General features: G+C 36.7%; 1 long non-coding RNA gene across 1 annotated transcript in view; it reads right to left on the bottom strand.

The window, feature by feature from the left end:
- Positions 1–12,942: 12,942 nt before the first annotated feature.
- Positions 12,943–25,513, bottom strand: part of LOC115029855 — a 14,142-nt gene continuing 1,571 nt past the window's right edge. The window contains exons 2-3 of the long non-coding RNA XR_003835411.1: positions 14,028–14,063; positions 12,943–13,051 (exon numbers count right to left, since the gene is read on the bottom strand). This is a non-coding gene — a long non-coding RNA (uncharacterized LOC115029855). The remainder of the gene's footprint in view (positions 13,052–14,027; positions 14,064–25,513) is intronic.

Raw genomic sequence — 25,513 nt, 5'->3', positions numbered from 1 at the left:
GCATATGTATCAAAAGATGGCCTAGTCAGCCATCACTGGAAAGAGAGGTCCATTGAACACACAAACTTTATATGCCCCAGTACAGGGGAAAGCCAAGGCCAAAAAAATGAGAATGGGTGGATAGGGAAGTGGGGGGGGGAGGGTATGGGGGACTTTTGGGATAGCATTGGAAATGTAATTGAGGAAAATATAGAATAAAAAATATTCAAAAAAAAAAAAAGAAAAGAAAATGATTCACATCATTCAATTAAGCCCACTCTATTTAGTTGAACTGGACTAACTATTACACCTTTTTAAATGTCTTTCTCATCTAAAAGTTGTAGAGCCTATTGAATTTTTGATGTTTTTTATGTAAGTTTTGGGCTATTATTTTGGAAATTTCTCAAATGAAAATTTCAAATAATTTATTAAAATAATTCATATTTCCCCACTGGTACTAAATGCATGTGTGTTGTGTAAGATAAAAAGCATATCAGGACAGTTCCAATGAGAAACACTAATGGCTAGTGGACTCACCTACTCACCTACTTATTTTTAGTGTGATGTTAATCTTTTGGAAGGAATAAATGCAAGTGTCTGATGAGCAACTCAAGTTCCATTTTTGTCATCAGTGACCAACACTGCTTCCCATCAATCTCTCTCTGTTCTACCCATCATGAAGGCCTTGGAGTGGCCTGCTATCTAATAGTGATTATCACATGAATGTCAGAGCTAGGTTTAACTTCTCACTCAACTCAATAGGATTGTCATCCTATTGAGGAGTTACATGGTGGCCTTTTTTTTAAAAAAAAAAATTACCCGATGGTGCTCATTTATCAAACACCATTTAACTAAAGTAGCAGCAGATCATTTACTACAAAGATAAAAGGATATTTAGATAGCTAATTAACCCCCTTATAGCTCTGCTGTAAGAGAGATATATCTTTGAATATATAAAGAGATATATCTTTGAATCCAAATATACTTGGGTTTTTATCACACTCCAGCTTCCCCGCTTCTAAGCAACCATTCTTTACATTGTTGGTGTCATTATGACTGGCAGGTGACAATAACATCAGGTTAAAGGGCAAACACAATTGATTTCCTGTCACTGATCCTGTGAAAGTGACCAAACGCTGACACACAATTTCTTAGTACTTTGTAAAGTCTCATAATTGCCTAATTGAAAAGAGGAAAGTAATAGATAGTGAATCCACCTGGAAGAAAGTGTAAGAAGACAAAATTCCCCAAGAGAGAGTAAAGAAGGATATGTCTATGGAAATGTAATCTAAGATTCCCTCCCAAAATTAAGAACATTATGTGCGTATGCGTGTGTGTGTGTGTGTGTGTGTGTGTGTGTGTGTGTGTGTATCTGTCTCTGACTCTCTGTCTCTCTCTCTCTTTGTGTGTGTTTGTGTGTGTATTATCTGACTATTCCCTGGATATGATTTGATATCTTTTGTAGAGCAGAAAAGATGTATGGCTAAGGGAAGTCATTTGCCAAGAAGGAATAAAGGAATAGCACAGGTAGACAGCAAATCCTAATTACTTGTGTCAAAAATGTAACTACACTCTTGAGAATTGACTGAAAACTTCCTTTTAATATTTTCATACCACTCAAGTAGAATGATAATGCTGTCATAATCAAGACCATGGCACAACAGCACCAGGAGAAAGACCAGAAGATGATTCAGTTTCCCACAACTACCATAATATTCTAGTCAGTGGAGTGGTGGAGTGCAGTGGGGGAGGAGGCATTTGATGTGCCCTAATTAAATTTTTCATCCCCATTCCTACACAGTGTGAATACCCATTTCCTTTGTGTAGCATTCCACTATGACTCTTGCAAGTATAACACTTTTGAATGAATGATATTTTGCGAGGTTCTTGTTCTGAATGCTTGGTGCCAACCTCAGGAGGGACAGAAATATTACTCCAAGTTCATATATAGCTATTTCAAAAGAAAGGAATTATCTGGGCTTTCTACGTCTTTCTTCTTCTCATCTCTTGCCTGAACTCTTCTAAACTAATTCACAGATATATTTTTTCTAACAGAAATCATTGCCTTGCCTTGAAGAGCAATCAACATACAAATTTCTAGAAGAGTCTATGAGACCCACATGAATGAACTAAATCTACTTTTAAAATCATCTCCTCGATAATACTGTCTCTGATTTCAATGGCCGAAAAATAAAGCCTTTTTTGAATATGACTCATTTGGAGCCAATGTTCTAAAGACATGTGAATTGCGTGCCATTGAGTGATCTAATGGGAATGTGCCGAGCAAGCAGAGCAGTTCATGTCCTCACTGCAAAAGGGGCACACAATGCTCCCTCTGCCCAAGTAAACTCTCCTAATCAAACACGTACAGAATGCATCAGACCATTAGCCACGGGCTGCTTTTTATATATTGCAAACAAACCCAATTACACGGGGAGGAATATTCAAGCGCTGCATGAAAAGTTATCAGAGGGCCTGCAGAGATTCCCCTGGAGCTGCCAAGCACAGACACAGTTGCCTGTGATTTTCACTTTCTTAGATAATGTGCAAGGACCATGGTGCTGATTAGCCCTTAAATCACACTCGCCCAGGGACAGCAAAGCCTTTAATTCCCTTAATGGGCACAGACGTGTCCTGGCTTTCTTCCTTTTTCACCTTCAACACTTCCCTGGCAGTGGGAAGATATAGTGTTTATGTGTGTATGTGAAGATGTGTATGCCCATGCAAGCAAGGAAACAGGCTGAAGTTTCTGGTGTCATTTCTGCAATAAGATTCCTTACTTAATAGTTATTTATTTATTTATTTATTTTGGATAGTGCCAGGCTACTGTCAATATTTGAGGTGGGTGGAGAGACATCTCCACTAACCTGCTTTGTGTTTTGTTTGTCTGTGTCTTTACCAAAAACCAATCCCAAAGCCCTATTACAATTTGTGTTCTCTGCTTCCTAAGTGGCCAAGGACACACAGAGAGAAATGATGTTAACTGAGGCATATCTCCTTCCATTAAAATGACTCTTTTGAAAGTCCAGTGACTCAGCGACCTTTTTTCTTTCTTAGTGGCCAGTGTTACTGCATCTTTATTGTCCCAGTTTGGAGGCAAGTAGAATTTCACCAATTATAAAAGTGAAGGAAGAAACAGAAATGAAGACACATGACAATTACCATGCTTTATATTGACAAAATATTCATATAAGAATTGTGTATCAAAATAAAAAATAATGGAAAGCTAGAGAGATAATGACATCAAGGAAGACACAACTTGACCCTCTTAACATATGGACTCACATGACTTATTAACACAACTGTGACATCAACAAATATAGCATGAAGAATTGTTTCTTAAAAAAAAAGCATAAAACAACATCCTTACCACCAATAAAGTATCATTTTAATTTGTGTACTTACATTGGCCATCAGCTAACATAGCTCAGAGGTGACAGCAGTCACAGGACAAAATTAACATAGGAATGAACATGAGAAAAACTTGATAGTTATCTGTTATCAGCAAATAAACACAAGTACCATAGGTATTAGGTAGCAATCAGCATTAACAGCCACATATTAATGCAGTAACAATTCTTCTTCCCTCTTAATACATCCTTCTGGTCACTTCACAGATTCATAGATGTGTTTATTTGCAGTGAATTAAAGCATTTCTCATGGGCAGGGAGAGAGACAGGGTTTGCCTTCAGTCTCCAGCTTGCATTTATCATATTGTGTGCATATAGTCACATATATATGATGTATGCTTAACAAATGCTTCTACTTTTCTTCCTTCTCAGTAAACATGGTCCAGTTACCTGCATTTACACAAAGCATTAGTGAACACTCAGCTCAGGGAAAATAATAGAAGCAAAAGCATCTATCAAGCCAGCCCTCTGGAGTTTTCATGGTCTACTTCTTTGCTGGAAGCAAAGATGGATAAAAGTATTTACCTCTTAAATGTTTACCTAATACTGTATGAAGCAGTGACCTTAAGTGGTCTTTACAGCTCATAGACCACACACAGAAAATTATGAATGAGCAATTTTTATTCTACTGAAACTAATGGCTATGGCACACTCTCGTCCTCTTCTGGAGAATTACAAGCAATATCCTTGGGTCGACTTACTATTATTCATAGATGGCAGTGACCAGTTTTCTGAATCTCTGCCCAGGGCTCTATGAGGAGGAGAAGGCAGAAAAATGGTAAGAGCAGAAGGCTACCCTAAGTAAACCGCTCTCTTCCATACTCAATAGTTCTGGCATGTATGAACACCCAGATACTGTGGAAGCATGTACAGGCTCTGTAAAATTTCAAATAAGATGGGGTCTCAATGTTGAGAGGGATAGGTGCACACAAGCTTCTACTCTAAACAAGAAACTATCTACATTTCACATCTGCTTGTAAAGAAAAAAAAAGTTTTCTCCAATGGATTTTCACTAGATGTATTAACCAGCCTTTAGGATACACCCTATGCTCAGCAGTACCTGGCCAATACAAAATAAACTCAATGATATTCTACAGAGTTTTGTCTCATTGCTTTACGTGAGTACTTTTTTCTTACTTGTGTTTTGCTTATAAATTGTTTCCATTTTTCTTACTCTCTCTGTGTATGTCTGTGTTTGTATATGTATGTGTGCTTCCTCATTTTTTCTTTTTCTTTTCTTTTCTTCTCTGATTTGATGGTTTTGTGTTTTTATTTGTCTGTTTGGTTGTATTCTAAGGAGAGAGCACAAGACCTTACTCGGACACCTGTGCAATTGGAGCTCTCTGCTCCTTCACACACCTCCAGAGACCTTTTCCTTGCTTACACTTTTGCACTTCTGATATGTTTCCTTCATTTCCTCCAGATGTGTATTTTAGAAGTACAATGTTCAAGCGAGCAGCTGCTGCTGGAAAGTTTCACTGCTGCTAACCCATGGGTCCAGCATACTCTGCTTCACATATCTGTGTCAGATCTTAGACACATGCACATCTAACACTTTAAGTTTTCCTTTTCCAATCTCTCTCTCTCTCTCTCTCTCTCTCTCCCTCTCTCTCTCTCTCTCTCTCTCTCTCTTTCTCTCTCTTCCTCCCTCCCTACCTCCCTCCCTCCATCCCTCCCTCTCTCCCTCCTTCCCTCCCTCCCTGTGTGTGTGTGTGTGTGTGTGTGTGTGTGGTGTGTGTATGTGGTGTGTGTGAACACTGTGTTGGAGCACCAAAGACTGGCCTCAGGATGTTCTTTTTCACCTTTTCTCTGTGTGTTTTGAGACCCAGTATTTCATTGAACCTGAAACTTAAATCTTTTTTGAGAATATACTGGCAAATAGTCAGTCCCAGTGATCTGCCATTCTTTTCCAACTAGGGATGGAATTGCAGACACTTCAATTATGTACAGAGTTATCATGTATAAATTTGTATGTTCATGGCTTTCGTGAGTCCTGGGAATCAACACTAAGTACTACATACTTGGACAGCAAACACTTTATCCCCTGCCACTGAGCCATTTCTCTAGCAGTATGCCATGTCACTTTTTCTTTCTTTCTTTCTTTCTTTCTTTCTTTCTTTCTTTCTTTCTTTCTTTCTTTCTCTCTTTCTTTCTTTCTGTCTTTTTTTTTACAGTTAAACCAGAAGCTGGTATAGTTAGTATATTACAGTTTGACTGCTCGGACCTGCTGGGACCAGCAAGGTGACTGTCAATCCTTCTCTGCTTTATTAAAATTCTTTTTTTAGTTTTAATTAGGTATTTATTTCATTTACATTTCCAATGCTATTGTAAAAGTCCCTCCCCCACCCACTCCCCCACCCACCCACTCCCACTTCTTGGCCCCGGCGTTCCCCTGTACTGGGGCATATAAAGTTTGCACGACCAATGGGCCTCTCTTTACAGTGATGGCCGACTAGGCCATCTTCTGATACATATGCAGCTAGAGACACAAGCTCCGGGGTACTGGTTAGTTCAGAATGTTGTTCCACCTATAGGGTTGCAGATCTCTTTAGCTCCTTGGATACTTTCTCTAGCTCCTCCACTGGGACCTCCTTCTTCAGTTCCTGTAGACTAACTCAGAATCCCTGCTATATGTTGACTTCAGTAATAGTTCTTTCCTTTTATATTGTACTTTTCTGTCCTCCTAATTAAACTGTTTGAAGCTATTTTTTTTAATTAAGTTTTGAAATAGGATCTTCATGCAGTCTATGCTGGCCTCAAGCATTGTATGGGGATGAGGATGACTTTGAATTTCTGATCATCCTGTCTCCACTTCCCCAGTTCTGGAATTATAGGAGTGTCTCACCATGTAGGGTTTATAGGGCAGTGTACAACAAAGCTAAGGTCTTGTGCGGGATAGCCAATCTACTAACTGATCCCCAGCACTGACTTTATTAAAGACAAAGGTCATGTTGCTATTATTTTGGCTTCAATGATTTATTTATGTATGTATAAATTTTTGTATGTCATTCCTGAAGGACCTGAGCATCAGACACTAAAAACAATAAGTGGGCTAGAGCAGAGTTCACTACCTGGATGGAGCTTGCTCCTAAACCAAACTGTTCCCTCTGTATGCAAGTGTTCTTCGGACAGCCTGCTTAGTGCTAAAGCAGCAATTTTCAAGAAAGCCATCTTCTTTTCTCTATGAATGTCTTTTATGCATCTTTAGAGTCTGAGAATTCCCTCAACTCTCTAATAAAAATGAAAAATGATCCCATTCTGAGCAAACACAAAACACATAAGATATGGTAAAATCTTTTACGTTCCATAAGAACTTTCTTTCTCTAAGGGGTTCCACCACACCCCTGCAAAGCATCTTCTCGCCTCTTAGTGCAGGGCTGGTGCTAGCCTAGCATGCAGGTTTAATTACAGCTTGTCCCGCTTAGCTCTTTTGCACATTTCACATATTCCTCAGTACACCTTCTTCTCTCAGGAGCTATCAACCTTTAGCCCCTCCCCCTTCTCAAAAGTGTTCTCTTTCTCTGTTCTGTGATCCCTTCTAATTTTGCTCTCCTTCCACCTGATTCTAATTTTAAATTTATCCTTGTACCCACGGTTTGCCAGTAATCTTGTGACATAAAGAAGGAGATTTAAAAGCTTTCATGAAATCTATTTGAGTTGTACATGTACACAGTTATTTCACTTATCTCGAATCTAATGCTATCTATTTTCATCTTTTTATCAAATTATCATTCACATAAAATAAATTTTATCATTTTGAGGTATGAATTGGATTCATTTACTTTGGTAGAATGAACTGCACAGTGACCACTGTCATTTTTTTTAGCAAAATTCCAAATCCCATACCTAAATCTTTAACATTTTAATAGCTTCTTTATATTTCACTCCTTCCTGATCTGAGAAGCAGCTCTTGGATTTTTGCATCAATACTTATTTTCATTCAGAACTTTTGTACAAGGGAAAGAACATAGTATACAGCACTGGTGTTGTCTCTTAAACATGTTTTGGGATCATCTGTGGAAAAACAGTTTCTATCAATATTTCCTTTATTCATTTCAATAATAATTCAACAATAGCCAAATTTGGGTGTATTATGCATATGAAACAGTTTTTTGTTATTGTTGTTTCTTGTTTTTCGAGACAAGGTTTCTCTGTGTAGCCCTGGCTGTCCTGGAACTCACTCTGTAGATCTGAACTTCTATAATCCCAAAGTATTTATCTAGCCAGACTACCCTCCCAAAACTTCACATGGACCAAGTCATTGCCTTGTGGACTCTGATAACGTTGTAGCCAAAGGTCTACACCCTCTGGCTATCTGAATGTTTTATGTACCTGTATTGCTTTTTAAGTTTTAATATTTTATTAGTTAAATTTGTTCTTTGACAAATTCCTACATTCATATAATACAACCATCCTGTTTCCTCAACCCTCCCCTCCCCCTAGTACTCCCTCTCCTTGTCCCATCAGTTGTCTATCACTGCTGGTATTCACAAGGCCATTTTCCACATTGATGCCTCTTTGGATGTGTGATTGTGTGTGTGTGTGTGTGTGTGTGTGTGTGTGTGTGTGTGTGTGTGTGTTACTCTGTGAGTTTAACCACAGCAATCTAAATGTCCATAGGTTTGGAACTGAAAGTGGTAGCCTGGTAGGCTCACCAGTGGGTTCACCAAGGAAAATGTCTTTCTCTCTGTCAGGATCTATCAGAAGCAAGAGGATCTATCAGAAGCCAATGGATCAGCCAGAGGGAGAGAGTTCATTGTGTTCTTCTACCATTCATCAATGCTCATTAATCAAATCATTCATGTGCAGGCCCAGTGTAGGTATAGTGGCTTGTGAATAATAAACCATCTCATATTGTGTTTTTTTAATGACATTTTGTGTCAGACTTGACTTGCTCTGTATATCACCTGGGACCTGTGGGATCCTCTTGTCTCTTCTTCCCAGGTACTGGGATTACAAGCATTCACCATTATGCCTGGATATATTGACTTTCAATTAATAGTATCCCCATATGTTTTAATGGGTAAAAAGGATGTTTTCTATCAAAAAATGGCACTGGAAAGAATAGTGTTAGTATACAAAAAGACAACAAACAAAACAAAACAAAACAAAAATCTAATCTACAACCTGGAACCTGCTCATAGTTTAAAAATATAATTAATGTAAAATGAAAAATGAAGCAGAATACCACCAAACATGTAGATTACATACATACCTATAAGACCTCATGACTTTGACACTATCAAATTTAAATTTTGACCATATAAATTTTATATTATTTGTAATCTCCATGTAGAAGGATGTCAGATTATAATCCTAGAACACAGAATTATATTTTCCAAACCCATTATGATCTGGAATTCTCATGAAGCACTGAAATTTCAAACTATATTCATCAGCATGCATTTCTTTTGCTCCTGAATTACCTCTGTTCAGTTTATCATGCATGTAAAATGATTACATCATCATGCTTCATAATGTTTGCCTTGATCAGTTTCCACTTCAGTTTTTGCTCTACTTGGAATAGAGCCACCTGTTTCCCTGGTGTAGATGAAAACACACAGCAAGCAAGTAGGTCATTGACTCTAAAATGTCTCAGAGATAAAATTCTCCATAGTTGTTAAATTCCAGGCTTCTGAATTTTCTTTACCCATTTGTTATAAGAAACTAATCTCTGGCAATTTCCAAAAGTAAAATAGTCTGTGTTTTCTTTCATTTTGTGTTGTATAATCATTATTTTCACTTACTACTTTTTAACTAGGTTCTCAATCTCTAATTTTTATTTTACCATAACTATTGACTTTCTACATTTCTAATTTTAAATGACACTTTCACTTTTTCAGTTTGCCAAGGTACATGTCATCTTACAAAGATTGACATGTGGATTATTTTCAATCACCTTTTGGAGCTCATTTTATCTTTATCGTTTCTACTATAATAATGATAGTAATAGGTTTTTCTATATACTGAAATTTTATTTCAACAAGAGAACGTAATCTAACATGTAAAACATATAAGGAACAGTTCCTGTGAAAACAGTAGAGAAATGACAAACCTGAAGAGAGCACACCTGAAGCACCTTACCTCAGCATTCCTCAGGGCTTATCATTGCATTTGATTGATATTCATTGTCAGAATTTTCAGCTATAGTTATTATTGCTTTTTTTCCTTAATATTTGAGAGAGAAAGCCACTCAAGAGCAAGTTTTCTCCAGCATTTGTGAGGAAAGCTACCCCATGAAGATGGCATTTGTGATTCTGGAGACACTTGGATCTCCATTGCTGGGCTTCCTCTGTGTGGTGATGTCTTGATCTGGTCAAACTTTGTTGCTCTCTTTGTTAAGGTTGTTATCTTTGTACAAATTACATAACCAAAATGCAATGTGAAGTCCATGTGAGGGGCTGTGCCCACTGTAGACCATCAAGTCACTGCCACCCCTCATCCATCAGGCACTTAATGCAAAAGCTGTGAAAAGAGTTTTAGTGATCAAATCTACAGAGTCCTGGTATCAACTTCTGTATTAGTTGGAGTTTACTGTTGTGAACAGACACCATGACCAAGGCAAGTCTTATAAAAGCAACATTTAATTGGGGCTGACAGGTTCAGAGGTTCAGTCTATTGTCATCAAGGTGGGAGCATGGCAGCATACAGGCAGTCATGGTGCAAGCAGAGCTGAGAGTTCTACATCTTCATCCAAAGGCAGCTAGTGGAAGACTGACCTAGGGTGAGAGTATTAAGCCCATATCCACAGTGAGACACCTATTCCAACCAGGGCACACCTATTCCAACAAGGCCACACCTCCAAATGGTGCCACTCCTTGGTCCAAGAATATGCAAATGATCACATTTGCCTACCTTTAAGGAATGAGAGATGTTTACAACTTTCCTAGTGCTTTGGATTATTTGAACAAACTACTTATTTTTCAACAGTCCATAGACAGTTCAGAAGACTGATAAGTTGAGCACAGTCATAAGATAAGCCTCTACTTCTTAGACCTTGAAACATAAAAAAAATAACATTTGCAAGTTGAGAAATTATATATTAAATAGATATATAGAAGAGGGACACATGGGCTAATGAGCTGTTAAATAAAAACTTACAGGTCAGGTACTGAATCATATAGATAAAATTGTTTTAGAAATTCAGAAACTTTGTATATATTGGATATTAGTCCCCTATCTGATTTAGAGTTGGTAAAGATCCTTTCCCAATCTGTTGGGGGCCTTTTTGTCTTATTGACAGTGTCTTTTGCCTTACAGAAGCTTTGAAATTTTATGAGGTCCCATTTGTCGATTCTCGATCTTACAGCACAAGCCATTGCTGTTCTGTTCCAGAATTTTTCCCCTTTGCCCATATCTTTGAGGCTTTTCTCCACTTTCTCCACTATAAGTTTCAGTGTCTCTGGTTTTATGTAGAGCTCCTTGATCCACTTAGACTTGAGCTTTGTACAAGGAGATAAGAATGGATCAATTCACATTCTTCTACATGATACCCTGCAGTTGAGTCAGGACCATTTTTTGAAAATATTGTCTTTTCTGCACTGGATGGTTTTAGCACCCTTGTCTAAGATCATGTGGCCATAGGTGTGTGGGATCATTTCTGGGTCTTCAATTCTATTCCATTGATCTACCTGTCTGTCACTGCAGTACCATGCAGTTTTTATCACAATTGTTCTGTAGTACAGCTTGAGGTTAGGCATGGTGATTCCACCAGAGGTTCTTTTATTGTTAAGAATAGTTTCTGCTGTCCTAGGTTTTTTTGTTATTCCAGATGAATTTGAAATTGCTCTTTCTAACTCAGTGAAGAATTGAGTTGGAATTTTGATGCGGATTGCATTGACTCTGTAGATTGCGTTTGGCAAGATAGCCATTTTTACTATCAAGAAGCTGGATCCAGAAAACCAAATAACCCCATTAAAAATGGGGTACAGAGCTAAACAAAGAACTCTCAAATGAGGAATAACGAATGGCTGAGAAGCACCTGAAAAAATGTTCAACATCCTTAATCATCAGGAAAATGCAAATCAAAACAACCCTGAGATCCCACCTCACACCAGTCAGAATGGCTAAGATAAAATTTAAGTGACATCAGATGCTGTCAAGGATGTGGTGAAAGAAGAATACTCCTTCATTGCTGGTGGGATTGCAAGCCTGAACTCTGGAAGTAAGTCTGACGGTTCCTCAGAAAATTAGACATAGTACTACTGGCAGATCCCGCAATACCTGTCCTGGGCAAATACCCAGAAGATGTTCCAACTTGTAATAAGGACAATGCTCCACTATGTTTATAGCAGCCTTATTTTTAATAGCCAGAAGTTGGAAAGAAACCTGATGTCCCTCAAGAGAGAAATAGATACAGAATTTTGGTATATTTGCACAATGGAGTACTACTCAGCTATTAAAAACAATAAATTTATGAATTTCTTAGGCAAATGGAAGGCTCTGTAGGATATCATCCTGAGTGAGGTAACCCAATCACAACAGAACACACATGATATGCATTCACTGATAAGTGGATATTAGCCCAGAAACTTAGAATACCCAAGATATAATCTGCAAAACACAGGAAACTCAAGAAGAAGGAAGACCAAAGTGTAGATACTTCTTTCTCCTTAGAATGGGGAACAAAATACCCATGGAGGGAGTTGCAGAGACAAAGTTTGGAGCTGAGACAGAAGGAAGGACCATCCAGATCCTGCCCCATGTGGAGATCTATCCCATAAACAGCCACCAAATTCAGACACTATTGCATATGCCAGCAAGATTTTGCTGACAGGACCCTGATATAGCTGTCTCTTTTGAGGCTATGCTAGTGTCTGGCAAATACAGAAGTTGATGCTCACAGTCATCTATTGGATGGAACACAGGGCACCCAATGCAGGAGCTAGAGAAAGTACCCAAGGAGCTGAAAGTGTCTGCAACCCTATAGGAGGAACACCAATATGAACTAACCAGTACCCCCAGAGCTCATGTCTCTAGCAGCTTATGTAGCAGAAGATGGCCTAGCTGGCCATCATTGGGAGGAGATGCCCTTGGTCTTGTAAAGATTATATGCCCCAGTACAGCAGAATGCCAGGGCCAGGAAGCAGAAGTGGATGGGTTCGGGAGCAGGACTGGGGGAGGGTATAGGAGACTTTCTGAATAGCATTTGAAATGTAAATGAAGAAAATATCTAATAAAAAATAAATATAAAAAAAGAAATTTAGAAACTAATAAATAATACTATCAGATCAGACCTGTTATATAATATAATGACTCATATGTAGGCAACATTCTATTTACAAGTATTGTTATAAGAAGCATATAAGTGTGTTTAATACTTAATCCTTTTGTTATTAAAATTATTATGTTGATTATACATAGCCAAGGAAACTAACTCCTTGATTTAATAACTTGCTCACTGTGTGAAAATATGTTTAGGAATCTCAAAAGGCATGGCTCAAAACAACCTCACTTTATATCTCCAACTATGGCCACAAAGGAATCATTTTTATCAAATCTTGCAAAACACACAGATATGAGAAGTTCCAGCTTGGATAAAGTCATTTATTTCTCCTTCCCGTGATTGTGGAACTGTAGTACGTATCTTAGTAGCTTGCCTTGCTTGGAAACAGAGTTGAGGTACCAACAGGAAATATGGACAAGAGACTCCGTTGCAATCTCTATAGGAAGAAATAAGGGAAGAAATGATAGTTTAGAAGTAGATAATTTAAAAAAATGTGAGCTGACTGTGTGGCACAGTGATATACTGGTCTTGTCCTCAGCCCAGAAGTGGTGAACAGGAAAAACTATCAGTGCATAATAGCTGTAGAGAGGGAGAAGTCAACATGGATGCCCCATGGGATTGGTTGCTTTACATTTAAAAGCCATGCCACAAGCCATGTTCCTAGGAACTCTGAGCTAAGCCTAGGGGGAGTGAGAATGCCAGTGTCAGTTGGTGTATCTGATGTCAAATGCCGAAACACTGAAAATAAAAGAAATCCGAATACATTTTCCATCCCAAGTTCCACCCTGATGTCAGAACATCAAAACCAGCTGCTCTTGTCCCAATCTTATCCCTATTGGGATTTTCAATAGTCTTCTTCCTTTCAGTACAAAACTTTGGGAAGCTATTTAAGTTGAACGAACACTGATGTTACATTGCAAAACCATTAAGCACCAAGCACGCACATTTTGAATGCTGATAAACTTGTATAACTACTATTTTGCTTGTATATTAAAAAAGCAAAACAAAAAACAAAAATGGGAGGATCATAACAGAAAGGTACTCTTCAACTCACAGTGTCTAGTTTCATACTAAAAAATAGCAAATTTCTTTCATAGAGGCAGTTAAAACTTCAATCTACTCTCTTCCTAACAATTATAGTTACTCAAAATGTCACCCGTAAGCAATTCAATAAAATATTGAATAATCTAGGTTTTTCAAAGAATCCTCAAGTATGTTATTTAGTAATTTATTATAGAACACATGTAAGAGGAGAGTTATTTTTACCTACTTTTGAAAACTAAAAGGTGATTTAGCTTTCATTTTGCACCCTTTTCTGATTGTTTCTAGGTAAAATTAAAAGGCAGTACCAAAGGAACACACACACACACACACACATACAGATATTATCTAGACAGGTGATAAAGTCATACCTGAGGAGCCTGGTATACTGGCATATGGGTCAGGATCTGAGGAAAGAAAAGAAATATGTATAAAAATATAATGTCATCTATACACATGTTATATGTATATATACATATGTCATATGTATATATGACATAATACCTCTAACATATACATATAATATACATATGTATGTGTGTGTGTGTGTGTGTATGTGTGTGTGAGTGTGTGTCCAAATACTAATCTTTCTTATTCTCATCATTTTATCTAAGTGCACTGGCATTTCTATTATTACCTGAACTATAGTATAAAACACAGTAGGCCTTATTGGACAGAATAAAGTTCAAGTATCTTGAATTGTTAACCCCTTATTAGAGAGCTATAGAAAGTATTTAGTCATACTAGACTAGGTGCAACAGATGTCTCCTGTTATTTGTGTGGGTGTCCAATGGGAAGGATCTCTGGATTTATGTGGTGCTGGGGTGTAAAAACCACCTAGTAAGTGTAGTGAACATGTAGAGACTGTGGACTTTGTCTCAGTGTTTGTCAAAGTAACAGAAACATAATACATACATGGATCATTCCCTCTACTTCTCTATTCTATGAGTTAGAAGTAAATTTTAGATACATTCCTATTTTCTATGATATTTAACTTGTCTTCTACAAATGTCATGAAACTGTTAGAACTTTGTGTGTGATAGCAATAGGGTTGAACTTGATGTGTTAAATTATCTCTAGAAAGGTGGGAAAGTCATATCTGAGTGCTGTTTAAGAAACCTGAGATATAAGCCAGTGATCTGAGGAGAGAAATCCTCTGCCTTGTTAAAAGGCAGAATCTACTGAATGGTTACTGGATTGAACAGACATATCAAAATTAGAAAGGATGATTTTCGTTCTTGTTATTGGAAATGGGAAGGAACTACGGGTTCTCTAGCCTTGGAAACCCCTCTCATATGTAACAGTTTCTTAGTTGTCTGTCATGGAGAGTCACATTATTGGATTCCCTGGGTCCTGGATTAGGAACTTGGTCTAAAGCACACTATTGTTATCTTATATCCTCCAGATTACCAGGGGACTTCATGGCGTCTACTTATATGAATCAAACTCTGCTAAAACCAGATCTCATATAAAAACATCTATGTTTGTTTATATAGGTCCTTCTTAGTTCTGGCCATCTGGAAAAACTGACTAATACAATATTAAACATTGAATATTAATACTTCACATAGATTTTTGGTTGTCAAATTCATTTAACCAACTTAACATGGCTAGTAATGCTTTAAGAAGAAAAATTAGTGATTCAAATAGGCAGGGAAAGAAGGGCTTGTGCCTGACAGGCAAGGGAAGGGTGAGCAAGCTGGAATGTTGTAGTAAAGGGGAGGCAGGGATACTGTAGGATGAGTGAAGAATGTTATACTCTGTATTAGCGGGCTTTGGAATGGAAGAATGCCAAACCAGCCGGGCGTGGTGGCGCACGCCTTTAGTCCCAGCACTCGGGAGGCAGAGGCAGGTGGATTTCTGAGTTCGAGGCCAGCCTGGTCTACAAAGTGAGTGCCAGGACAGCCAGGGCTACACAGAGAAACCCGGTCTTGAAAAAACCAAAAAAAAAAAAAAAAAAAAAAAAAAAGAATGCCAAACCAATGAAGAACAGTGTTAAAATGCTACTTTTTCCACTGAACAATGGCAGAGTCTTGATATCAGCAATGAGGTCACTGAAATCACCTGAATGTGAGATGGCTTTATGGATGCATATGTTGGAAGAACAATTTTACCAAGGTGACAAGCAAAGGGTTTATAAGACAGTAATTCTGACCTACCATTGAAAAGTTAACTGGACCTCCAGGACAAGCTTTGTTGTAGAAACTAACAAGATAGAATTCTGCTTCATTCATACTTTGTACATGGAGGGAAATAAACCCATTTCAGAAAATTGTGTTCTGCCTGTCTCTATGCTTAGCATAAGACTACACTGTCCTTTATATTGCAGGTTTGAATGGTGCCTCCAAATACTCATGAGCCCTGTGCTTTTTGTGTGGGATACTTCCGGTCTTCTCCAGCACAATGATTATTGTATTCTTCTCTAGAGGAGAGCTTGCTTCCCAATAGCATTCCTTTTTCAGAAGTCTTTTAATATGTCGCACATACCATTTTGTGGTAAATTTACAATGATGTTTTTGGTGACCAGAGTTATCCCCTGAAGATATAACTAATGATATTGCTTCCTAATCCTCAAATTTCTGTGGATCCACATTATAAGGAAACATATAAAACCCATAAGGTTTGTAATAAAAGTATTCCTGGTTGTTTAGTGCAAAAAAAAAAAAAAATCAAATGTCAAGCATGCTAGTTGATCAGACATTATAGTGCAGCTGAACTAAACCTCCAGAGCTCTTGTCAGAAAGCGGTGAAGCAGAAGTCACAATGTCATGAGATTTTACTAGGTGAAGGTGGTAGATACAGTCTGAACAGTGCTTTGTAGGTGAGAAATGGGCCAAATATCTATTATTGTGTCTGCATGTGTAGGAGAAGGACTAAGAGACAGGATCTCCTGTGAGATAACATCCAGAGGTAACCAATTTTCTCAAGAAATATCAGGGGACCAATAGATTACAGAACAGTTACATAGCTGTGTGCTAAATTCCATGAAGGATGCTAAGGCAATAAAACCTCCATGGAATTACTTAACATTCCTTTAGGGGAAGCAGAAATCACAAGAAGAAGATATATCATGAAATATTAGATTGGAGATGACGGAAAGAAAGAAAAAAATGCATAGGGTGCCAAGCAAGAAATAAGAATTTTGGTTGTAAATGAACTACATTTTTTATTATCTTTATTATTTTTGATATATAACTTTATTTTAATTTTACCTATGAAAATGACAAAGTGGTGTTTACATGAAAAACTAAATTTAAAATGGTCCTTTAGAATCTATCTATCTATCTATCTATCTATCTATCTATCTATTAATTTCATTTAATTTTTTTACAGTCAATATTTTATCTCCCTCCTGGTCCATACCAGGAAGTTATGTTCTTCATCTCATACCTCCTACCCCACCCCCTGTCTCCACAGGGATGCTCCAACCCCACCCTCCACCCCATCAGACCTCCCCACTCCCTGGGTCCTCCAGTCCCTTGAGGGTTCAGTGCATCTTCTCTGACTGAGTTCAGACCTGGCAGTCCTCTTCTGTATATGTGTTGGGAGTCTCATGTCAGCTAGCGTATGCCTGGTTGGTGTCCCAGTATCTGAGAGATCTCGGGGATCCAGGTTAGTTGAGACTTCTGATCCTCCTATAAGGTCTCCCTCTTCCTCAGCTTTTTGCAGCTTTTCCCTAATTCAACCACAGAGTTAAGCAGCTTCTGTCCATTGGTTGGGTGTAAGTATCTTCATTGGACACTTTCAGCTGCTTGCTGGACCTTTCTGGAGGCAGTCATGGTAGGTCTCTGTTTGTATGAACACCATAGCCTCAGTAATAGTGTCAGGCTTTGGGGCCTCCCCTTGAGCTGTATCCCAATTAGGCTTATCAATGGACCTCCTTTTCTTCAGGTTATTCTCCATTGTTGTCCCTGTAGTTCTTTCAGAGAAGAGCAGGTATGAGTCAGAGTTTTTGAATGTGGGATGGCTACCCTATTCCTCACTTGATGCCCTGTCTTTATGCTGGAGGTGGGCTCTACAAGTTCATACCAGATAGTGTCCAACTCACTCTCTTTACTCTATTCAGTCCAGGAACTGGTCTCTAAGGAAAGGTGCCACCCAGAGTAGGTGGGTCTGTTCACCTTATTCAATTTACTCAGGATGATTCTCACCAACATGCCAGAAACCCATGTCTCAGGTGATTCTAAATTTTCACAAATCGACATCTAACACTATTACAATAAAGATCTTTATTTAAAGAATAATATTTTTGAATTGCAAATTTATACTAAAACTCCCAACTACATTCATGCTTCATGAACATATTTACCCGCAGTTCATAATCTCTGAAACTCATAGAAATGGTGGAGTGAATTATGATGTGCGTTCAACATATATGTTACTTTCTCAAAACAGCAAACTACTGAACAGAGTCCCTGGACAGAGTCATAGGTTCAGTCACCTCTGTGGCAGAGACTGTGGAGAAAGATGACAAGGGTGAGGCTGCAAGCAGTGTGCCTTGTGACGCCTCATTTGCCTAACTGACTTGACCTCCCAGGTGCTCTTGCATAATCTTACAATCCTTTCTAGGAAGAATTTGATTTTTGGCTAGCTTTAAGAAATAAGATCCTTTGTCAAGAGTGTGTGCATATATATGTTGTGCATATGTTGTCAGCCACAATGATCCTATACATATACTCAGGGTGATGCCATCTGCATTCGTGTCAATATCTTTACCTAATTGTGATTATGTACAAACATGAAGAGGAGGAGTTTCTATTTAAATAAAACAGTCAACCACCTAAATGATCAGCTTTCTTACGACAACAAATATGTTGCAAAATATAAATATATTTTAACAATCTGTGAACAATTCCAGAAAATATTCATCTGTGCTGTATTGTAGCATATTTACTCTTATAGTACTGTAGTCGGTGTGAAAATGGAAAGCACTGAAAAATTCTGTTTAAGTACAGAGATGTTTTTATGGCTTTCTGTACTTTGCTTTCCTGTTATCTCTTCTGACAAGTTGCTTACATGAAAGAAGATGGCGGCATACGAACGTTGAAGGTATGAAGCAGCTTCATGTTCCATTTGGAACACGGCTCACTGTCCCATCATATGCTTTGCAAATCAGTAGTTATTTTGCTGTGGCATATAAGACACAATCTCATTATGAAAGGTACAGGAATTTTAATCTTATATTACAAAATTTTAATATGAAGGTATTTATATTTTACTATTTTGATATGGTCATACAATAATATACACAATATATATTCTATGTATATAATACATGTATATATACATGTATTATATATGTATATTATATGTATATATGTATGTATATATATGTGTATATATATATATATATATGGCTTGTTTAGAAACACTTCACAAACATCTCAAATAGGAAATAGTCTTGTTAATGACCTCCATTGGATGAATGAAAGAACAAACTGACAGTGATTTGCCCCTCATTGGCAGACATGGTCATACAATCAATCTAAAAACAGCATGTGGATTGAAAGAACTTGGGGAAAACGGACTAGCTTTGTTTCATCCCATCAGTGTGAAACACAGAAAAGACAGATTCAATCTGCAGTGATAGAGGACAGAGAGAAGTTGCCTGGGGTAAGAGGTGAGTGATGATTGACTGAGATGTGTATTGAAGATTTTTTTTTGGGTGCAGCAAACATTTTCTATCTTCAGGGTGCTTGCAGCTACCAGAGGGAACACTCACTGAAATATAAAAATTAATTATAAAGATAAGCATAATATACTTAAGTATTAAACATAGGTATTTTAAAACTGACTAGAATACACAGTGCCAAACAAAGTTGTAGAGAAAGCAGCTCATATACGATGAAAGACTGCACATTCCCAGTAACTCTTAATGTTTGAATACAATATGAATGATGTAAAAGAAGAATTTTCATAAATAATTGAATGAACATGAGCATCTTGCAAATAACAGTGTCCAGATACAATCTCAGAATTAGTTTTGGAGATTCTATAGTTTGTTCAGCATAAAGCAAATTAAAAGCCTCTCTTCTATTGCAAAAGGGCTCTTTCATCAAGAAACATATTCATAATATATATTTGCTTGCTGAGAGACAAGTTCACAATAATTAGAGATTATTTGTAGAAATAATTTGCATAGCAGACAAGAAGTATATATTTTCAAAGATTTAGGTGATGTGTTAAAAGTTAATTTTGTGCCCTGTTTTTTTTTTTTTTTTTTTTTTTTCCTTAGTGAGAGACTATACCTTTAATCCCATCATTTGGGAGTCAGAAGCAAGTAAAACTTGAGCTTAGCCTGCTCTACTTAGTGTGTTCCAGCCTATCCAGAGGTACCTGGTGAGACTCTGAATGAGACAGGAAGAAAGAGAGGGTCTGGGAGAGAGTTTTGATATATCAGTCAATGGCTACTAGTGGAAAAAGATCAAGTTTCCCTTAAGAATAAACTTCCAATCCGAAGTTGTCAGCCCTCAATACATGCACACATGAAGAACACATTGAACTCAGTAGGATATAAACATACATATAAAAACAACAATAATTATATGATAGGTTATGAATTTGGGAAACAGGATATGGTATGAGTACAAGACAGAGAAGATGAGTTCTAAATGAGGCAATTATAATGATATATTCATGTATGAAAATCTCAAATGTTAGGAAAACAATGCTCAATATCACACAGTCATAAAGGATAATTATAAAATTATATTCAAGTAATAGAATCACCTATGTTATATGCAAAGAAATGAAAAGAAAAAAAAAACTCTCAGTGAAGATAACGTATTTGTTTGTTAGTACAGAAGCCTTGAACACTTCTGATGATGATGTGATTTGTTTAAATCATATTGGAAATCAATATGAGGGACCCTCAAAAAATTAAAAACATGCCTCAGGCATCTTTCTTCTAAGTATACATCTGAACAAATTTAATCTTGTAATCTTTATTTTAGGTATATATACATAGGAAATTAATCCACTAATCTTACTTCTTGATGTATATCCAAAAAGAATAAACTGACCTACTTGTACATTATTCAAAGTAGTCTAGGCATATTAACACTCACTGAAAATCAACATGTAAAGTATAAGTTATATCACACACACAGACACATACATACATATACATACACATACACATATACATCATCATATACATCATCATATACATATACACACATATTATGAATATATACATATGCTAGACACAGAGGCTGTTATTCATCAATATTTATTTATTCATTTGCTCATAATTTTGCCTACATTCTGATTGGTAAAAGTCTAACTTAGGTATTTTCCTCCATTAATATTCACATTATTTCCTGACATAGGGTCTCCTACTGAACCTAAGACCACCAGTTGCTAGTCATAATCTCTGTCTGGGCTTCCATCTGTCTTTGTTGCTCTAGCTATAGAGCTACAGATGCACATCACTAAGACTGATCCATCTCCCTAGCGTGTAAATACTTGTCCTTTTTATTTGACAGTTACACCACTAAAAAGCATTGAACACCATCAAATAAAAGAAATCTCTATGGAGACATGAGCTTCTACCTCTTATATAGCATAGCTTTATGTACTACACTGATGGTAATTTTTGTGTACATATTTCTGGACTTAGAAAAGGAGGAAGGAAATAAACATAAATAAAAGTAGGTTATATTCTTCCAATATGGTGCATGGTGTTTTCACTACATAAATCTAGTCTATGAAATAATTTTGACATTTTATAACTAGTGAGACTTCATGAACCATCTCTTCAGTGTGAGTATATGCTACCTGGTATAGGGCACTCTTTCCATCTGTCTTTATTTTCACACATTATCTGCTCCCACACTCAAGATATTTAAGTATCTCCCACAAGGAATAAACACACTATATTTATTTTAGAAAATAAAAGGAAAATTGTAAATTACACATTCTTTATTTAGTAAAATACAGCAGTTTTTCCATATAACAGAAGAGGTATTCAAGTTATCCAAATCATGATTTGTTATACTCTTTCCACTAATGACTTCTTTTTGTTCAAGAACTTTTTTTTACTATCTTTAATATGTAAAATGTATCATACAAATCAACCACTGAGAACAAATCATAAGGATATACATTCTATATATAATACATATATAATATATAAATATATACATTACAATTAATTGAACATAAAAGCTAATGTGACTATCAAATGATTTATCTGCTTATATTTATAACAAATTAAGTCTTTGTTCTGTGTTTGGTTTGGAGCATCTTCTGTGCTCATCAACGTTGATCTCTGTCTTTTTTTTAATACTTGCCAATACTGAGAGTATCACTTCATGAAAATATATTGCAAAATGATAGAAATATATTTAGGGCCATTTCAGAAATGACCAATGATTTTGTATAAATCCCAAGCAAAAATTTATCAGTTACTTTTAATGGAAATGAGGTCAGAAATCCCAACAGGATCTCTACAATAACATGTTCTGCTGCAGAAAGATCCCAATTACACTAATTAGATGCATATGTGCTATACAATTGTACTAAGAAGATTCATTGAGTCATTGCTTTCTATGATAAAGCCATTATGATTTTATAAGAAACAAAGTTATATGTTTCATAAAAACATCAATATTTATAGCAGGATAATCTTGAATCTCAACAGAGATATTATGGAGTATACATTGGTATTGTGTGCTACAACAGAGAAGTGTATATATCTTGTACTCAGACCCAAGGCTATAGGGAAGTTGACTGATTCACACAGGTGAGCACTACCAGAACACCTCTGATTTATTATGCAAAAGAATTGTAATTATATTTTGGACATTGAGCAATGAAAAACCCTTTATTTTAATAAATTTGTTGTTGAGGTTGCATTTCAATTGTGAGATAAATGCACAAGAAAACTTTTGCTCTATGATTAATTAATTAATCTGATGTCCTAGGAAAGATGGCAACTTTCATTTGCCATAAATATAAATGTAAACAAATTTTAAATATATTTTAAAAAATAATATAAAAATTAATTACATGAAGAGCTAAAAATATAAACATTTTAACATCTCTACTTTGAACATTTTGTTAAGTAAATAAATACCACTACCCTTTAAAGGGCAGAAGATTATCAACACTTTGTGTGAACCATTATCTGTCCACTAGTTATGAATGGATTTTCAATAAGGCATGGACTTCACATGGTTTAAAAAGTCTACAACAGTAATCAGAATTTTCAACTTTCTCTGAATAGTATATTGCCTGAAATTAATCGATTCTGACATACATTATGTCAATGCATTTTCTGAGTACTGTTGTCTTTGTAATGATATGTTATTTTTTCCTATTGTATATAGATGCTTGATGGGTTCAATTCTTGCTAATGCAATAATCAAACATCTTCTTGCTCAGGCCTGAACTCTGTTTTTTTTTTCCTAGTGTTTTTGTTAGTGACTAGAATCTCAGGCTACTAGACAATGATGGCTTTAAGTCATTAGTTAGCACACTGTCCTCCCAGAGCCAGTGACTTATGTCTCACAGAGTCAATGTCCTGATATTGCTCTGCACAAGTCAATGCTGTGCACAGGACAGAATCTCATCCAGCAGTAACTGGCTGGACCTTTATGATTTTGTTGTGATTTGTTATGATCATTTCAAATTATAATTTATACCAAAAGATTGGTAAGATCAGAAATCTATGACAAACTGTACTCAAGGAAGAAATCCTTTGTACACCAGCAAATTAAATGTAAAGGAGAATGCCCATGACTGTTAAAAACAAAGCTTGTGTGAAAGTGAGCAGTCCACAGTCAGCTATTGAATGGATGACAGGGCCCCCAATGGAGGAGCTAGAGAAAGCACCCAAGGAACTAAAAGGAACTGCAACCCTATAGGTGGAACAACAATATGAACTAACCAGTACCCCGGAGCTCTTGTCTCTAGCTGCATATGTATCAAAAGATGGCCTAATAGGCCATCACTTGAAAGAGAGGCCCATTGGACTTGCAAACTTTATATGCCCCAGTACAGGGGAACGCCAGGGCCAAAAAGGGGGAGTGGGTGGGTAGGGGAGTGGGGGAGGGGGGTGCGTATGGGGGACTTTTGGTATAGCATTGGAAATGTAAATGAGCTAAATACCTAATAAAAAAATGAAAAAAAAAAAAAGAAAGTGAGCAGTCATAAAAACTCACGTTCAACCTGAGCCAAATCTTCAGTGGTTGAGACCATCACAAAATGTGTAGGAAGATATATGCAGGCATTGTTGTTATTTTTACAGAAGTATATAAATATATATATACGAGATGTTGCTGAAAGGATCCTGATATAGCTGTCTCTTGCGAGGCTATGCTGGGGCATAGCAAACACATAAGTGGAGGCTCACAGTCAGCTATTGGATGGATCACAGGGTCCCCAATGGAGGAGCTAGAGAAAATACCCAGGGAGTTAAAGGGGTCTGCAACCCTATAGGTGGAACAACAATATTAACTAACCACTACCCCCACCCCCCCAGAGCTTGTGTCTCTAGCTGCATATGTATCAGAAGATGACCTAGTCGGCCATCAGTGGAAAGAGAGGCCCATTGGTCTTGCAAACTTTATATGCCTCAGTACAGGGGAACGTCAGGGCCAAGAAGTGGAAGTGGGGGGAAGGGTTTGGGGGACTTATGGGGTAGCATTGGAAATGTAAATGAAGAAAATACCTAATTAATAAAAAATAAAAATAATTAAAAAATAAATAGTGTTTTATATAAATATAACATACATATTATATATTGCTATATTTTTACATTATATATCAGTCATTACTATAAATAATCACATCATTCATATCATTAATAGTTACTTCCTTAATTCCCTCTCAGCTATAAAGGTTACTTGTGGTTTGCATCCTAGCTGTTTTTCCTTAGTGACAGACATACAAAACCCTGACATTAGCCATTAGGTATAAGTATTAATGCATTAAAGTATACTAATATTTCTTCATCCTTTCCTATTTTAATTGATAATACAAATTACAACAGTATTATATTATACTGTTGGATTTTTAACTTATATGTTTAAAAACTACTACTGTCCTTAATTTTTATTAATATAATAAATTGAATCATTTGCCCAGTGTCAATATGTCAATATGTCAGCTGCAGGAGAAATATCTGAATTTCTAATGTCTGATAATTTTTATTAAATGTCTCTTCATATCATTAATGAATGTTTGGCCTTTTATGTCTTTGGTCCATAAATTTTTGAGTAGTCCTCTTTCCACTAATTTGTTAAGTTCTTCATGTGTTCCAGAGTATAGTCTTGTCATTTAGGATAATTTAAGTATGTTTTTGCTATTTGTTATTCATTAACTTTGTTTATTGTGCCTTTCTCAAGGGAAGGTTAGATTTCATTTTATTCTAATTCAATATATTTAAAACTATTCTAAGATATTAACATAAAATTAATTTTGTCTGTGGTAGGTCAATTTATATTAAAAAATGTATCACAAAATTTGTGCATAATGTATAATATGTATTTTTTCTGAGTGTCATCATCTGTTTTGTAATTTTTTTTTTCACATGTTAGTCTGCATGAACAGTTGCATGTCTCTATACAGTTTCCTGCTGTCCGGTTCCTTCAGCTCCTTCTCACTTCTGATTTCTGTGTGTTCCCTCATCTGCCACCCTGAGCGTCCTTCCATCTTTTCAAGGACTCCAGGACTAACCTTATGTAGCCATGTGACTTCCGTGAGTCTTCTGTTCACATCACCTTGTCCTCATGTATAGATTCCTTACGTTAAATCTCTCTGGAAATCAGTCTGGCGGTTCCTCAGAAAATTGGACATAGTACTACCAGAGGATCCAGCAATACCTCTCCTGGGCATATATCCAGAAGATGTT

The sequence above is a fragment of the Mus caroli genome, chromosome 18 (assembly GCF_900094665.2).
Source record: "Mus caroli chromosome 18, CAROLI_EIJ_v1.1, whole genome shotgun sequence".
NCBI lineage: Eukaryota > Metazoa > Chordata > Mammalia > Rodentia > Muridae > Mus > Mus caroli.
The sequence above is the reverse complement of the archived record's forward strand: the minus strand, read 5'-3'. Positions and strand labels throughout refer to the sequence as shown.